Here is an 18086-nt window from a genome sequence, read left to right as displayed (position 1 = left end):
ATACAAGAGGGTATGCTTTCTTCTGCTTATCTTCCCAAAGAATTTCCCGATAAGGATACGAGAGACAAGCGGTCCCTACCCAGCCCTTTCAAAGAAGTCTGTCCAAAAAGCTGTTGACAGACCTTCTCTCTGTTCAGATTCACTGTGGACCTAGGATGCTGTTACCAACGGTATAAACTGCCCTTATGGCTCTGCCACGTCATTCAGTTACTCACAGTGACAACAAAAGCCTGGCCGAAGGACATGAGGACTAGGCCAGCCATTCAGCTGGATCCTCGGAAAAGTCACAGCAACCAAACTCCAACCATCCGCGGCAAAAGACAGGCAAACATCGAGCGCGAAGATAAATAGCTCTGACCCATCTTCCAAACCTGATTATAAAATACAGTCTACTGAATTCCTTGTACTAAATAATTCATAGCAGTGAATTCTGTGATAACAAAGCTGATAAGCCCCCACGGAATACAAGCGAGAACTTGGAAATACTTTAATGAGGATGAATTATGTATTGTAAGGTCATTTGTTTTAACAGCCTTTGGTCTATTAACAAGTATTCGCTTACCAAAAAAAAAAAAAAAAAAAGAAAAAAAAACATGGAAAAATGAAAAACACTAATCATCTAAATAAAGGGAAAAATGTAACAGGTTTTTCTGAATTAACACATGATTTTACCTTTTATCCTTCTTTTACAGGGCTTATTAACTGTGGCTTCTGCATTTGTTTAGCACATGTACTTCACTTCAGTCGCTGCGGGAGGCACTGAGAATTCCTGAACCTCTAACACCCTCTCATCTCTTCCAACTACAGTTTATGGGAGACTAGAAAGTGGTTTTAGAAGATCTCCTATCCCGTCCTTCCTTTGATCCTCTGAAACGCAGGACAAGGAAAGGAGCCCAGGAGCCCTGTCTTCCCACCTGCCTGCCAGGGACCCTGCCCACTGACCAGCACCCAGGCCCTCACTCTTGAGACCTGGGACAGTCCTCACAACAGAGTCTACAGAATGGATAACTAGGTTAGTTGGACCTCATCACAGCCTAACAAGACACATCGGCCGTGTCGCTCTGCTTCCATGAACGCTCCTGCCTTGCCCGGCTCCCATCCACCCTTCCCCTCAAAGAAAGAAAGAAAGAAAGAAAGAAAGAAAGAAAGAAAGAAAGAAAGAAAGAAGAAGGATTGGACTTGTGGGTTGGCTCCATCTCCTTTTTACTATGCACAGACTTTGGGTGCACATGAAAATTAAGAGAAAATTAAGAACGGCAGGAGACAAGAGAGTAGGTGAAAGTCACAGACTCACAGTTACACGGGACTGTCCTAGCTTTTTTTTGTTTGTTTGTTTGTTTGTTTTTTTGTTGTTTTTTTTTTTTTTTTTTGTCTTTTTGCCTTTTCTAGGGACACTCCCATGGCACATGGAGGTTTCCCAGGCTAGGGGTCTAATCGGAGCTGTAGCCACCAGCCTACACCACAGCCACAGAAACGCCAGATCTGAGCCGCATCTGCAACCTACACCACAGCTCACAGCAATACCAGATCCTTAACCCACTGAGCGAGGCCAGGGATCAAACCCGCAACCTCACGGTTCCTAGTTGGATTCGTTAACCACTGCGCCATGATGGGAACTCCTGTCCTAGCTTTTAATAAAAAGATTTCTCAATGTACTTACTTATAAAGTCCATCAAGGTTATACTTCATGTTTTACATTTTACCTTCTAAGAAACGGAATTCAATGGCTCTGTTACATTCTTCTTGATATCACAGAACCGAACCAGTCTTGGAACAGATTCTGCCAAGGTAACTAAGGCAGGTGCGGTGAGCAAACGTGCTCACCAGACTCTGCCAGGTCCCCTCCCGGCGGGCCGTCACCGCCAGGCCGCCCTCTCCTCCCCTTCTGCTCAGACGACAAGACCATCTGAACGCTTACACTCGCTAGAAACAAATGGACTTTCTCTGGCACATGTATCATGTGAAACCATGACATTCTGAGGACACTACCCAAAGACTAAGGATTACTCTTTTAAAGCAATAGTAGGAATAACAAACATGTCATGCCGAGGAAGCTGCCTAGGATTTTAGATGAGACTTTAAATATGAAGGACTCAGAAAATAGCTGAGAATCTACGGAGGTCCCATCGTGGCACAGTGGTTAACGAATCCGACTAGGAACCATGAGGTTGCAGGTTCAGTCCCTGGCCTCGCTCAGTGGGTTAAGGATCTGGTATTGCTGTGAGCTGTGGTGTAGGTCGCAGACTCGGATCGGATCCCAAGTTGCTGTGGCTGTGGTGTAGGCTGGTGGCTACAGCTCTGATCAGACCCCTAGCCTGGGAACCTCCATATGCCACGGGTGTGCTCCTAGAAAATACAAAAAAAAAAAAAAAAAAAGCTGAGAATCTAACACTGATTATAGACTTAAAGACTCAAAATGGAATTACATAATTGATAACACTTCAGTTTTGTTTTCAGAAACCTTCTGACTTTACCAAAATCCATTCCTCTGACTAAAGAAATGATAGAATCTTAGAAAGATGGCAGAGAATATGAGGCTTTAAAATCACAGACTTATTAAGGATGGAAACAGCATTATTTGGGTCTTCACAAGACCCAAAGACCTTGTATGCTATACTTACAGCTAAAGTCAGGCAGCAACACACAAATGAACTTTTAATTTCTCCCAGGATGCACTGAGTATTTTCTTACCTTTTGGTGACACTGCCCTTTTAAGTGAGCCACAGCGAATGAGGCCTGACACACCTCCCCACCCTAGTCAGGCTCCTCGCCCCCTTCCACAGTGTAGACTCCAGAGCTGCAGCCGAGGCCAGACTTCTCTGCAGTGTCCCAGCCACATATAATCAGCGGCCTGATAGGCAGTGTCACTGTACCTTCCACAAATGCCTTGCACTTGTGACAAGACAGAGGCAGCCCCCGCCTCGGCCACACAAAGAAGCCATCATTTGTTCTTAACCTGCTTGGTTTGGATGGGTGTAGATTTAATGAGAACAGAGGAAGCTATTCTGCTTAACAGTAGATGGTGAACCCTCAACTGATCTGGTTAATATCTCTTCTTTGTTCTTTAGCATTAGGCACTACGATAACTTTATCTGAAACTAAGGCACGGAGTTCCCCGGTGGCTTGGTGGGTTAAGACTCAGGCATTGGCCCTGCTGTGGCTCGGGTTCAGGTTTGATCCCTGGCCTGGGAACTTCTACATGCTGCAGGTGTGGGGAAAAACAAAACAAAACCAAACTAAGGCAAAACTTGTATTTCCTGAATCTTGGAGTATTTCGCCTCTCCCTTCTCTAACCAACAGTAGGTATTTTTACCATTTTAATATTCATTTGACCTCTAGGCGCTGTGCACGGAAGGACCTACAGGACAATCTTAGCACCGCAATGACATGTAAGACCAGCCATAAGTACATTTTGTGCAGAAATACAAGAAGACATTTAAAACCAAATGAGACAAACTGTGTTCCTCCTAACTCCCATGATCACACTCTTCCTGCTGATGAAAGACAAGAGAGGACGTCTAAACTGCCAAAGAATCAGAAATTGTCCCCATAAACAGAGCGATGATGCCTCTTAATGCTTAGCAAGTGCATGCTACAGACTGACACGGATAAAATGTCCTAAGATCTGCAGGTAAGTTAAGTCTCCATTTCTTTATTTCATCTCCTTTCAATAAGGAGCCACAGCTGCTCAAAGGTGGGGGGGAAGGGGGGTCAGGGAAAGGGAGGAAAGATTCTAGAACTAGAGGTAAAGGCCGCTATCACCTACTCGGACTCCCGCCAAAGCGGGGGCCATCCGAGATGCCCAGCTCTCTTACTTTCTTATTCTCTCCAACTCATTCAGCCACTTTTTGAGCCAAGCTAATGTGTTTACTGCAGCTGCTGGGGATACAGAACGGACTGAGGCAATTCTGATCCCTCAGTGATTCCTGGGGAGACATGAGAAAAGGGACTTTACGGTGTCAGGAAGCAAGTGTCCTTCTGACCGACACACGGCAGCTGGCGAAGGATGCCCAGGCAGGCTGGCGAAGGATGCCCAGGCCAGGCCTTGCAAAGAAGATGGGAGGTGAGCCTGAAAGAATGGTGGGACCAGGCAAGCTCAGGGAAAGGGGATGTCCCCACCGAAGCAGGGCAGGAAGACAGGAGCACAAACCAACACCCAAAGCACACTGTTAGGAGACTAGGGGCCTGAGTTATTTATCCTAGATGAGAACTGAAGGATTTCAAACAAGGGAAAACCTACCTAGAAACACGGAGAAGGTGTTGGGGGTGTTTCTTTAAGAAACGTATCCATAGGTATCCAGACAAAAAAATTTAACTCAATCCTAAATTTTAAAAGGGGAGAAGAGTTAGAAGATACTGGGGGGGGGGGCTTTAAAAAAAAAAAAAAAAGAAATAGTCCTTTTTCTTGGTAATTTTAAGGTATACTATCCCTGAAGTCTAGATTTGCAAATATAAACTAAATTTCTTCATACATCTCATAAACCAAATGCATCTTAATACATTACTGAATAAATATACCTGCGTTCCCCTTTATAATAACCTTGGTTTTATTGTGATGCTAGTTCCTGACCTGTCATTAATTAAGAACCTAATACACAGGTATCAAAGCACTAGAGCTTTTATTGCTATTAAAAACAGAATGTGAAAGCATAAAGTTGCAAAGTACCGCTTTACAGTCGTATCACAGGAGAGCAAAGGACCAATCCTCTGAGCATAGTATTTAAGGCCCTGGAAGACACCATCTCTGGGTACCTTCCCAGGTTAATTTCCGATGTGCTTTTTCCCTGACTTCATGAACAGACAGTGTATCTTTGGCCCATGTGGCTTAACCTTTTATAAGTACTTTAAATGTTTTTTTTAAATAATTATTGACATTGGGGTTGTTCTTTTAAACTTCTAGCAAAGAAAACAATGAAAAAAATGCTTTAAAAAAAGCATTTTGAAGTGAAACAACTTTATATCAGCATTTGATGGCCACAAAATCAAATAATCCTCCATCAATTCAAATTAGTAATTCTTCCCAAGAAGGGAACAGTTTCAAGTATTTTGCTAGTTATTTCTTCATTAACTTAGTTCAACATTTTCTCCATGAGGGGATTATTAGGACATCAAAATGTGGCAAATGTACAGTAAACACATTATATGGCGAGAGAGAGAGAGAGAGAAGGAGAGAGAGAGAGAGGTTCCTTCCTCTTTACAGAAAAGCCAGACCACTGACCTTGAACCTGGAATGGGCTAAGGCAGGGAAACATAAGGATACTCAGTGGACATCTTGCTACATCAGATTCAAATCAGTTTATTCTGACTCCTGGTCCTGCTTTAACCTCATGTCCTAATTATTGGTTCCTTGCTGCCCAAGCCTCTGACCTACACCTAAGCAGCCAGCTCATCCCTGCCTCAGTCTGCACCCTTTCCCACCACCACCGTGTTTTTCCCACTCCTGGTCGCCATCTCACCCCACTCTGAGATCTTTCGGAACTTAGAATTCAGAGTTCGAACACCAAGCCCAGACTCTCACCTGACAGTGACCCCCTACGGATCAGACCTTCACCCATTTCGGAGAGGAAATCCTCGCTCGCATCCTTCTGAAATAAAGAACTCAGAGTTCCTGACATGATTCAGTAGAAACAAGTCTGACTAGCATCCGTGAGGACGCAGAATCAATCCCTGGCCTCGTTCACTGGGTTAAGGATCCGGTGTTGCCATGAGCTGTGGTGTAGGTCGAAGATGCAGCTCGGATCTGTGTGGCTGTGGCTGTGGCAAAGGCTGGCAGCTACAGCTCCTATTCGCCCCTTGGCCTGGGAACCTCCACATGCCACAGGTGCGGCCCTAAAAAGAAAAAAAAAAAAGAACAGAACTCACATGTGGAGGCCTGCATCTAACACCCTGTGGCCCTTGCAGGGACGAGTGTCTGCCATTCACCCTAGACTGCCCTGAAATCAACTGATCAACTGTCCTGGACAGCCTCTTGCTTCAGGGATCCGCCCAGACCCTCTGCCCCAAACAGTCAATGGGATGCCATCACCTGCCAGCCCCTGAAGGGCCAGTTCTAATAAGAATGGTCCCAGGCTCTGCGGGAAACACAAATATGTACAGGACATGATTCACACCTTCCAGAAGCTTATATTCCAGGAAGGAAGCTACAACAAGTACAACTACGGGGAGAGTCGCTAAGTACTAAAGGCCTAAAGAAGCAGAAAAGAGCTCTCTTGTATTTTTTGTATGATATGTGAGTAGAGCTTTCAAGGGTAAGATGATTTTTATACACGGAGACCGAAGAGCTGAAGCACAGAAAATGGGCATTAAGAACAGTGAGAGAAGCATAAAGATAAGGCAGAGAAGCCAGAGAGAGCACACAATATATCAAAAAAAAAAAAAAAAAAAAAAAAAAAAAAAAAAAGTAAGTTGTCAGATGTGGCTAACATCTAGCGGAATATAAAGAAGTGAACCTGGAAAGGCAGGTCTGGGTCCAAGCTGACAACACAAGTCCCAGTACAGAGCCATTAAAAACAACGGGTGAGCCAGGCCGATGATACATTTGCTCCTCCCCACCTCCCGCCTTCTGCAATTAATCAAAACTGAAAGAGCTTTAAAAGCTTAAATACAGATCTTTCCTTAAATTATCTGTCCACTGGTGTTCAGCTACCTGCCGACCCCTCCAATTCCTCTTTCTTCAGGCCATGAAGTCACAGGAACCTGCAGGGAGGTGAGGAGAACAATAAAGGAACAAGGGAAGAGGAGGCCAAAGGGTGAGCAGAATCACCGGATCGTCCCCCTTACAGCTTCCGCGGTCTCCAGCGAGCACCCGGGCTGCCCCTCTGCTTGCAGGCGGGTAAGCCTTCCAAATGCGGAGACAGCCCACTTGAGACGAAGTTTGACACCAAATGCTGTGCAACCCGCTGGATCATCCTTCCAACGGTCTCGAAATGCATCTGCAAATGCCCCACCAAGGTCACAATGAAAAAATGGGCATCCAAGTCTTACCCTGGAAATATCGTCACTCAGAGGTTGACAACCCGTCTTGTGAGCAAAAAGGAACGGCAGCACGCCCTACGTGGACCACATTCGTGGAGACAAGGGTGCCCAGGTACCTTTAGTAATCATTACAGCCCCGGCTCCTTTTATGAACAGAGCCATTAATCACCCCCATCAATGCTCTCCTTAGCCAGACACTCAACTCTTAAACTGAGTTCTGTGGACTTTAATTTAGTTCCCCATAAGACCCTGTGCTTGGCATTTGAAAATATATAAAAAGAACCTGGACTCAATCCAGGACTGCAAAACCTTCATGGTTCTGCTGCACCTTCATACATTATTTTACACATTTACATATATATTTTTATATGTTTATATATATATATATATTAAGGTGGGGGTAGAAATGGTTATAAATAAAAGGGGCATGGACTTATTAATAAGTTCCAAATTAAAGAAAAAGGTAAAAAAATAAACAATCACGTCTAGTCACTTGTGATGGAGCATGATGGAGGAAAATATGAGAAAAAGAATGTGCGTATATATGCGTGTGTGTGTGTGTGTGTGTGACCTGGTCACTTTGCTGTATAGTAGAAAATTGACAGAACACTGTAAACCAACTATAATAGAAAAAATAAAAATCATTATTAAAAAAAAAAATCACTGATGGAAAGTAGTTTTCGAATGGCCAAGTAGGCGTTCTTAAACAAAGAACATTCTTACATGTGAAGGCTTGTATCTAATGACAAGGAGGAAAGTGAGAAGAGACTCGAGTACCAGCCACTTGTTATCAATGGAAATAAGACAGTCATGGAAAAAGGCACAGGTTAGTCATCATGACGCTGCTGAACACTTTCCAGCAGGGCCCGATTCGCAAGACAGAACAGCCTGGTGCGGCCAAGCCGGGGGCAAGAGGGAACTGCAGGTGGAACTTGGCCGTGGGGACGGGAGGCAAAATCCCCACTGCAAAGCAAAGGCCTTCTGCCTTAAGCAAATAGCAAACCATCTCAGGGGCAAGGGAAGTGGGACGCTTTCACACCCAGCTGAGAAAAATACCCTAAAAATGCCAAAAATGGTCAGAACAAGCACACAGCAGAGGCAGTATGCTCAGAGGAGGCCGTTTGGTTGGAACAGAACTAAAGCTAACACTTAGATGTACTATTTTCTTTCACTTGTTTGAAGTGGGATTTTTCTCTTCAATTACTACTCAATTATTATGTATAACTATATGTACATATATATGTTCTATATAATTATATATAAATTTAAATTATTTATAAATTCATATATATAATATACATATATAAAATTCATCTTAACTGATGTATAACATTGATTGCCATAACACCTAGCCACCACGTGAGCTGAGGCACTGGTTACATGTGCTACAAGGGTCTGATTATTAAGCGTACGGACAGCACACTCCCAGTGAGAAAGGGTGGTAGCAGCAGAACGGACTTCCACCACAAATAAATAATTGTTTAAATTAAAAAGCCTTTTTTAAAAAGATGTGTGGCGTTTCTTATTGCTGCCTGAGGAATAGTTCTTGCAATACATCACAGACTAGCAGCTTCCCAAATCTGTGGAAAAAATCAGCTGGAGTCCTTGTTTTTAAACACCAGTGCCTGTACATGACAAACCAGAATCTCTGACACAGGCATTCTGAAGACCATAGTTTGTGAAACACAGTCATGGGAAAATGTTTGGAAAATGCAACTTATCCTGGTGATGGCAAAAAGATCAGCGTGTATTCTTGAACAGCTCTACAAGTTTCGAAAGAATTATTTTCAATGTATAAATAGTTATCACTGTTTCAAGGAATCATGACATAAATCCTTTGGAATTGATTTGCCTAATCTTTAATCATTTTGCTGTGTAAGACAGGATTTTTGCTGAAACAAGGAACATACACAATAAATAAATGAAAACCAACTTCTAAAGAGGGAGGCGTGGCTGCAGAGGGAAAAAAAAAATAAAACAGCCAATAGTGATCTCTGAATCAGGGCAAGAGGAGAGGAAATTAGAGAGAGAAACTAGTCAGTGGAGTTGCCAAATATTTCAGGCATATAAGCTACTCTCAAAATGACAAACAACAATGAAGGCTGGCTCTTATGAATCAAGGTATAAAATACATGATATACTGAAATACGTGTTCATGAAATACTCACCAGACAACCCTGTGATCACCCATGAGCTTTCTGGCCTTTGCAACCTACTGTCTAACTAAGGTCTCCTCCCTAGGACCAGCCGTCACAGGGGGAATTTCTTCTCCTTCCATCCTACATGGGAACACACCTAACGTCCCTCATTTTAATTTTATTTTATTTTTAAGGCTGCGCCTGCAGCATATGGAGGTTCCCAGGCTAGGGGTACAATCAGAGCTGCAGCTGCCGGCCTACACCACAGCCACAGCAACGCCAGATCCGAGCTGTGTCTGTGACCCACACCACAGCTCACAGCAACACCGCATCCTTAACCCACTGAGTGAAGCCAGGGATCAAACCCAGGCCCTCATGGATAGTAGTCAGATTCGTTTCCGCTGAGCCAGGAAGGCAACTCCTAACATCCCTCATTTTGGAGGCAAGAGAAATGCCTCCCCACTCCAATACCTGCTGACCTGAATCAAGGCCCTGCCATGGGCCCTCGGAGGAGCGATGTCACTCTATCAGCGAGTCTTTAGAGCACACACAACGAACACAGCAAGTTCTGCTGATTCAGGAGAAGTGAAAACAAAACAGCATGCCTCCTACCAAGAGGGGGGGTGGAGGTAACACACAAGGCAATACGGGCTGTTTAGAATCCAGCGGAAGGTGGACCAGCGAACTCACATCCTTGGTTTCGGTTTATTCTCATATTAAATGAAAAGGCCACCTTACACAATGTGTAAGTTTCCTTCCAGGTCTGAAAGTACCTGATGTAGCGCATCACGCATTTAAGGTCTCCTAAGGGAAACCACAAGCTCACGGTGAATGGAAAACTTGCATGCGGAACAGCCGTTTGGTGGCAGCAGTAGAATATGAATGGTAGATTACAGATGTACAGCCTAACTAGGGTGCCTTCGTCTCTTAGGTACCATCTCTGCACGACCTTGAAATATTCTGCTCGAATTAAAAAATCAAAGTTTTTGTGCAGTAAAGAATCTGGGGGGGGAAGAGTATAGGCTTTACTTGTTAAATTTTAAGTGTGAGAGTGATTAGAGGTACCGATGAGGTCATCAGGTGACCCTGACTGTAAGAGGTGTCCTTAGAAGTGAAGGAGACACAGGAAGAAGGGGACCCACGTGACAGAGCAAAGACCCAAGTGATGGGTCTGCCAGCCAAGGAACGTCAAGGATGGTGCCAACACAGAAGCTCGGAGAAGGCAGGGCACACTCACCCTAGAGCCTGCAGAGAGCACAGCCCTGGGGACAACGTGATGCTGTGAAAGAGTACACTTCTGTTGTTTTAAGCCTCCTGCTGTATGGTGATTTGCTGAGGCAACCCTAGGAAACTCATCCAGAAGATGTAATGTGCCAGAGCCCAAGTACCCACCACCTGGGCCCACAGCAGTCCAGGTATGGTTCTGGGGCACCCAGAACAGCAGCATCTTCCTCCATGGGCTGTGCTGTGGTCAGGGCAGTGCTGTGTGGTCCCAGGCTGGCGGCTCTCTGATCACGAAAGAGACAGCAACTCCCTTGGTGGCTGGCTACTGGGACACTTTGCTAGAAGCTCAGACTTCCTCCCAACTATCAAATACTATTAAATGCAGTTGAATAAAGTCCTTCCCGCTTAAAAAGGAGAAGGAATGATTAGAAGAGTAGTGGGAGAACTGCCTGATAAACTACCACTCAGTATCAACAGTTGATTTTTTTTTTTTTTTTTTTTTTGGTCTTTTTAGGGCCCCAGGTGTGTCATATGGAAGTTCCCAGGCTAGGGGTGGAATTAGAGCTACAGCTGCTGGCCATGGCCAGAGCCATGCAGGATCAGAGCCGTGTCTGCAACCTACACCACAGCTGATGGCAACAATGGATCCTTAACCCACTGAGCAAGACCAGGGATTGAACCCACATCATCTTAGATACTAGTTGGGTTCATTACCGCTGAGCCACAATGGGAACTCCAACAGCTGATATGTTAAACACTTAGTCATAAAATGACAAAGTGAAGTGGAAAACAATATGCCATTCAATAACCAAAAACTAAATGTAAAAACTTCATTAAAACTTGACTTCACATACTGAAAATGTTAAAAAAAAAAAAAGCCAGTTTTCACTGAATGCCTCACCTGTCACTATGCTATTCTAAATGTGTTTTAATACCAAAGACTCTAAAAAAAAAAAGTGAGTTTGTAGATTACCAAGAAATGAGAATGAAATATTAATTTATTGCTATAAAATCAATCCATTAATAAGCATTCTTCTTGTATAAATAGCTTTCAATGTATCTGTATTCGTTGAATAGTAAACCATGCCTAGACGTAAACTATGTGAAATAATGACATGCTCTCTGCTTAAAATAAACTACCTATCATCCAGTTCTGGTGTCTTTATGCCCACATGCAAACAGATCACATCATTTTACCATAAGGTCCCGCAGTTAGGTAAACAAGGCAAAGGCAGATTTCCAACTCCTTTCCTTTTAGATGCCTAACAATTTTTCAAACACATGTCTACCTTTTCAATTTTCCCAATTATAATATGATAGAGAATATGTGCCTTTGTTACAGTTGCAACCACAACAGAAATTACAGTAATCAGCCAGGTAAATATGAGAATTTAAAAAAAAAAAAAAACAGAATTGGAAACACACTAGAAAGAATATTCTAAATTTTTCCATTTTTTGAGTCAGTATTTGAGAATATTTCTGCAACTCTCTCCTTCTGTGGTTGTCCAAAATATAACCCCTACGTCTCTTGTGGCTTTTTCTACCTGAGGAACCAGGAATTACTGACACCCCCCCCCAAAAAAAAGGTAATACAAATATTAACACAGATTGGGAATCACTAAACCATGAATATGGAAATCACAGGGCAAAAGGCAAGGAGAATTAAGGCAGAGAAAGGAGAAAGGACAGCAGAGCTGGAGCTGGGCAGGAGCCTGCTCAGACCAAGCTGGGCTGAGGAAGGCGGGCAGCAGGGCCTGTCATCAGAAGAAACTGAGAAGAGATTTGCTTCCCACCACCGCCAGTCCTAAGAATAGAGAAATAGATGAAATGAAACTAACGCTCACTGAGCCTCCCACCATACTTCTCCAAAGATATTTTCATTCACTCCACAAAGCAATGTGACCTGAGCTTCTAAGAAAACCATGGTCCAAACAAATGCAGGAACTCAACCCAGGTCCCAGAGCAGGAGAGAAAGCTGCGCCCTGGTCCTTCTCATGGCATGGGACCTAAAGAAAATGGTCATGTTTGTGCAACAAGGTCACATGAAGAGAAAAGGCTGATGACAACTAACCCGGAAGCTCCGGAGCCCTGAGGACTCAATATTTCGCCCACCCAGGACCCACTCCTGGGCGGGGTGGGGCTGGGCAAATCCCACTGGGTTGGCTCAAAACTGTTGCATTTTCCACTCCATCGTTCGGCTTCGCGGTAGCTGCACCCAAGTCAGCTCATTCTACTGAAAGTCAAGAAGAGTGAGGTACCTCACAAGCACCACCCTTTCTAGACAATTTTTTTTTCTCTTTACTGGAAACAAAGTCTTTTATAAAAGACTCAACAGTTCTAAAAGGAAAAAAAAATCTGTGCACCCTCTTGTTCATACCAGAAATTCTTTCTAAAAGCAACAACGGCAGTCATTTCGGTCGACTTAGAATAAAAACTGCTAAAGAAACACATTTAAAACACATTCCTACCGGTGTTATCAGTCAGTCAAGCAAAGATAAATGTCTGACATCAGAGTCCATCTTGGTTTAGTAACCAGAAGGAAGCCAGAGAGAGGGGCTTGTTCATTCGACATCACTGGATGGGCATGGGAACCCCCAAAAGGCGAAGAATGATAGCCCCGAAAAGGTGACTAAATCTAAAAGAGGCTGTTATTATTTTTATAAGGTCTCTAAACACAAAATTTGGCCATGAATAACTAGGCCTTATTGTCACAGGGACCAAAGGACCAGAAAAGGCTATATAAAACTCTGCTGTGCAAAGTCCATATCGACCCAAACAGCAATGCTAGAATCATATTCAGATCTTTGGAAGGACCTTCCAGACAGAGCAGGATGGGCCCCCCAGCCTGACTGTATAAATAAAGTTTTACTAAAGCACAGCCACACCCACCACCCACCTGTTCAGGTATATCCATGGCTACAAGGCAGCTGTGACAGAGACCATATGGTTCCCAAAGCCAGAAATACATACTCTGGTCCTTTGGAGAGAAAGTCTGTAAACCCCTGTTCTATACAAAAGCAACCTACAATGAAAAAGTTTCCTTTAATTACTTACACTGACTATCAATAGAAGATAATCTATTATCAGTGGCAAGATGTATAGAAAAGTCTATTTCCACTAACAAAAAACATGTATTTCTAAAACTTGACAGACCAATTAAGTTCCATTCATTTATGTATAATTATGCCGATTAACTATGCCGATTAACACTCTGGACAGCTATGACAACATAGCTCACTGTATAAGCTCATTATATAAAAAGTATGACAGAGGTGTTATTTTCACAAAGGTTAAATAAAGAGGTTATCCTGCGCCACAAAAGCGAAAGAATGCTTCAAGACCATCTAACCATCTTTCTCATTCCCACTGCTCACCAAAAACCATGAAATACATTCTCTGTTTTCCTTACCAAAAAAAAAAAAAATTTGTAAAGATATATAATACAAAGGCTACAAAGGGATATCCAACTATTAATCACCAAGAGGAATCAGCAGTTTAGAAGTTTTTTAACTCTAAGAATAATATGGTTCTACATTAGTTCCGTGTATGTTTTAAAATGTCAACAGCCATTATGTCCTGCAAATAAATACATTTGATTGCCATTATGTTTCCTACAAAAATGAAGGCAGAAGGAATTAAATTGAAACATTCAAAAGTATGAAGAAATTCTTTTTAAAACATTTTGCCATACATTTATAGAAAGGCTGAGAAAAATTGCTGATAAGGCAATTCAGAGCAAACAGTAATCATAAATGTCATTTCCAAAACACCTTTAGTTTATATACTAAGTTTGCTGCCACGTTTTATATATGATGTACTGAAATGCCTACTCAACAGAACTCTTGGGCAAATATTTGAAGGGACAAATATTTTAATTTGAATGAAACCAGGAATGTGAACAGAGAACTGCTTTGTGCAGCTGCACTGCACATTTTTTTAAATACCAAAGTCTACTTTAAAAAAAAAAAAATCAAAGGGAACAAAACCTGAAAGGAACTTTGGCACTTAACATCTAATTAAGCAACTTCTTTTCCAAAACTGCATTAAGTAATCATTATTCTCTTCTCTCCAGATACCCTGAATGGTGGCTACATTAGTAATACCAGAAAGATACATTTTAAAACATCAGACAGTTCCTAGGAAAACAGTTTTCTGTCCTCCAAACAGAGCAGAAGTCCAAGTCTAATGACATCTCAAACCACGTAGTTAAGTGGAAAAATAAGTAAGAAAGAAAGAAATCTACGAGAGAAATCTACACTTCAATAAATGCGCAAAGGTCAAGAAGAAAACATTTAAATGTCTGCAATAAACCCAAACTGACAATTGCAACCATCAGAAAGATGAAGGGAGAGGAGTCTGAGGTTAAATACTTCGGTCCACAAACTGCAACTGCACTCTGGTCGTGTCAAACTACAATACTGAGATTTATTATTCGGGTGTTAACACCGGGGCCTCAGCTCTCCCCTCCCCCACTCCTCTAGTCCGCTGCCATCATACCAGACGTGCTTTCCTCATTCTTGGAGTACGTGCTGTTTTATTGGGCTGGAAAAGAGCTCTTGAAATTGTCCAGCCAGGAAAATGTGTAAGTGGGAAGAGGAGTGGAGGGCGCTGCAGGTATGATCCAAATACATAAACCCGCAGGGGCACTTAAGAGCATGAAATGAGTCGGTCTGCACCCAAGGGACGGTCTTGACTTTCTTAATTACAAAAAAAAAATAATAATCACAGTGAAAGAGTCTCAAGTAACTGTAAAAACGATTAACGATTTGGATCCTGCTATTTCTTAGTTTTCATTTTCAGATAGTTTTAGAGAAAAACCCCCATCAGCCACACAGGTATCGAGTGAGCACAGAGGTTCGGCTGAACCTTGAAAGGAGAGGAGCACGAGGGGTCCGAGGGACCCGCCCCTCCATTTTATGTGTTTATCCCATAAGCTCCCCCTCATTTTATCTCACATGCTCCCCTCATTTTGCGTGTTCATCCCACAAGCCCCCCTCACTTTGCCCGCTTATCTCACAAGCCCACTCCTCACTTTACGTGTTGCTCTCACAAGCTCCCCGCTCACTGTGCGTGTTTATCTCACAAGACCCCCTCCTTATTCTGCCCATCCACCTCTCACCCACCCCAGCCCACTCCACCTCCAGAACCTCAGCACCCTCCCGCGAGCCCGGGGCGCCAGAGGAAGTGCCCGCCCCCCAGCAGGAGCCGTGCCGTCCTCGCCGCCCACTGGCTGTGGAGGCCGTCAGTCTTCGGGGGCGTGGCCTCCCGCTCGAGGGCGGTATCTCCAGCCGAGAGTCCCAGAGGGTCCCAGGCCGCTCCAGACCCTGGGAAAGCAACTAGCCCTTCACTAGGGGTGCCTTTGCCTTCTAATTTCGCGCCCTCCTCTCGCCGTCCCCATACAGTTTCTGCCCCTTTCACTCCTCCGAGAGGTAAAATTTTTCCAAGTTCCAACATCTCTCCCCCACTCCAGCAAACTCCGACCCGGTCCAAGGCCAAACTGGGGATGCTGCGGTTTTAAGGAGCGATGCAAGCTGTGGACTGGATCTTCTCGAGGGTAGCAAAGGATTCCTTCCTCTGGAAATGAAATCGCTTACGTTTTATGTTAACCATTTTGGGTGCACTGGCCTTCATCAAGTGTTACAGCCAAGAATACCTGGCATCTATTCGGCAAGAACTGCCACAAAGCATTACAGTTAAGTGTTATCTCTTGCTTCACCGTTTTCCGTGTTTGCTTGTCCCAAACGTACCACCAAGTTTTTGAGTGAAAGTACTATGCCATTCTTTGACCACACCCGCAGCAGCTCTTGCTCCTGAACGGAACAGACTGAACACAAGCACATCCTGTACTTTATTCTGTATTCTTTATTATGCGACCTGGCGAGACACTTTGCTGTATCCTGCAGAGAGTGTGCTTACTTTTTGAAACTGCAAATTCCTTGGAGGGATTAGAAACAGTGGTTGTAATTACGACAAGAACACAGAGCTCTACCAACTGTGGGTATTTGCTTGCTTCAACTGCATCCTTATGATCAATAGCCTCAAAGATGGGGAAAAACGATTTCATTTCTGCAATATATTTCTAACTTTCAGTTCCATCACCAACACTGCTTCAGGAAGAAAGCGTAGCTTACCGTAAAATAGGTATATTTTTAGTATCCATCCCTAACAAAGACTACAGCTGTGCGGGAACAAGATTCATCTGTTTAACACATCATCTCCCAAGGCCTACAGGGTAAAGGAAAGAGGTAACAGGGTTTCTTGGGACCTCACTGCAGCATCTCTCTTCTAGATCGTGTTTTCTTCCTGGCGCTGACCCGAGGCCATATGGTCTCCACACTTTTCTTTTTTCTTGACGCTCCCCTTCATCTCCCTGGCTTTGGCCTCAAGGTTCAAGTTTTTTCTTTTCCATTGCCACTATCACCACCCATGTTCACTATTGCCTTGCAAATCCTTCTCTCTGGCGTTTCCTAATCTTAACAGAGGCCCACTAAAGCTCCTTCTCCCAACAGGTCGGTTACACTCCCCGCACTTCTCAAACCCTGTCTGCAGGGCTCCCACCACCCACTTCTCCCCAGACCTTGGCTCTGCCCAGTCCGGCTCGACTGAAACCTGACATCTGGACACAACCAATCCGCGCCGAATAAGTAACCGAGGCGGCCAATGAGCGTGCGCCTGGAGGCGCGAGGCGGGACTTCGCCAAGTTCCTCGGGTCCTGAAACCGAGACCTGTTGCGCCGCCGCCGCCGCGGCCGCGGAGTTTCTTAGTTACCGTGGCGGCCTCAGCGGCCAGAGCCGTACTGCGCACGAGGCTCCCGCCGCCGCCCACGACCGGACCGAAGCCCCCACCGGCTCGGCCGCGCGCCCCGCAGAGCCCTCCTCCACCCCGGCGGGGTCCCCAGGCCGCAGTGCGCGGGCCCGACCTCCCTTCCCCGCCCGGCTCCCGCAGGCGACCCCACCGGGCGGGGCCCCGGCCGGCGCGCCCAAGACCCCAGCAGCGACTCACCAGGAAGAGGAGAGCTTTCCGTTCTCCCGCCCGCGAGGGACCCCGGGCGGCCGGGCGGCTCGGCCGGGCGGCGCCGCGGACAGGCCCGCTGGGCCGGGGGCTGTGGCTGCGAGGCCCGGAGCGCTGGCCACCTCCCGCCGCGCCGCCCCCGCGGACGCTGCAGGCGCGGGCACCCACCCTGCGCACGGCGAGGTGCGTCCTGAGCGCGAGCCTAGCGGCGGCCCATCCTCCCACGACTCCCGCTCCTCCTCCGCGGGCCGCCGCTGTCAGGAGTGTAAACATCCCGGCATCCCCGAGGAGGGGGCGGGGCACGCGCCAGCCACGCCCTTCCCTGGGCCCCGCCCCCCAGCCCGGCTCTGGCCGCCGCTGCGCTCCCGCTGCCCGCTGGCCTCTGCGGAATGAGCCCCCCGCTTCCCGGCTGGAGCCCAGGCGGCTCTGGGGGAGCCCCTCCTATCGTCTGGCCAGTGCCTTGCAGGGCGCGTCCAGCCCTATTCCCCTCTTTCGGGCCAACTTCCCTCCCAACTGGGGGTCTGTTGCTTTTTTGAAAACTATGTTTAAATGCCCCCTTCTGCAAGCAATGAGCGGAATTGGCAACCTCGCTTTCTCCTGGATCACAGCGTTTTGATTCCGTCTTTTCCTAGGCGGTGAAACTACGTCCGTGCTAAGAAAAACTTGCGTTAAAGTAAGAGACGCAGCCTAGAGGAGTAGCTTTTAGGGCCATTCTGAAAGGAGAGCTACCTGGTTTGG

General features: G+C 45.4%; 1 protein-coding gene across 2 annotated transcripts in view; it reads right to left on the bottom strand.

Moving 5' to 3' along the window:
* Window positions 1-17608, bottom strand: part of NEK7 (NIMA related kinase 7) — a 157624-nt gene extending 140016 nt beyond the window's left edge. The window contains exon 1 of one of the 2 annotated variants that reach the window (XM_005667989.3): window positions 17340-17608. The gene's annotated coding sequence lies outside the window, so the exon portion shown is untranslated. The remainder of the gene's footprint in view (window positions 1-17339) is intronic. The other variant, XM_021064489.1, reaches the window with a different exon arrangement.

Source organism: Sus scrofa, chromosome 10, assembly GCF_000003025.6.
Source record: "Sus scrofa isolate TJ Tabasco breed Duroc chromosome 10, Sscrofa11.1, whole genome shotgun sequence".
Taxonomy (NCBI): Eukaryota; Metazoa; Chordata; class Mammalia; order Artiodactyla; family Suidae; genus Sus; species Sus scrofa.
This window is presented reverse-complemented; position numbering and strand designations above follow the sequence as displayed.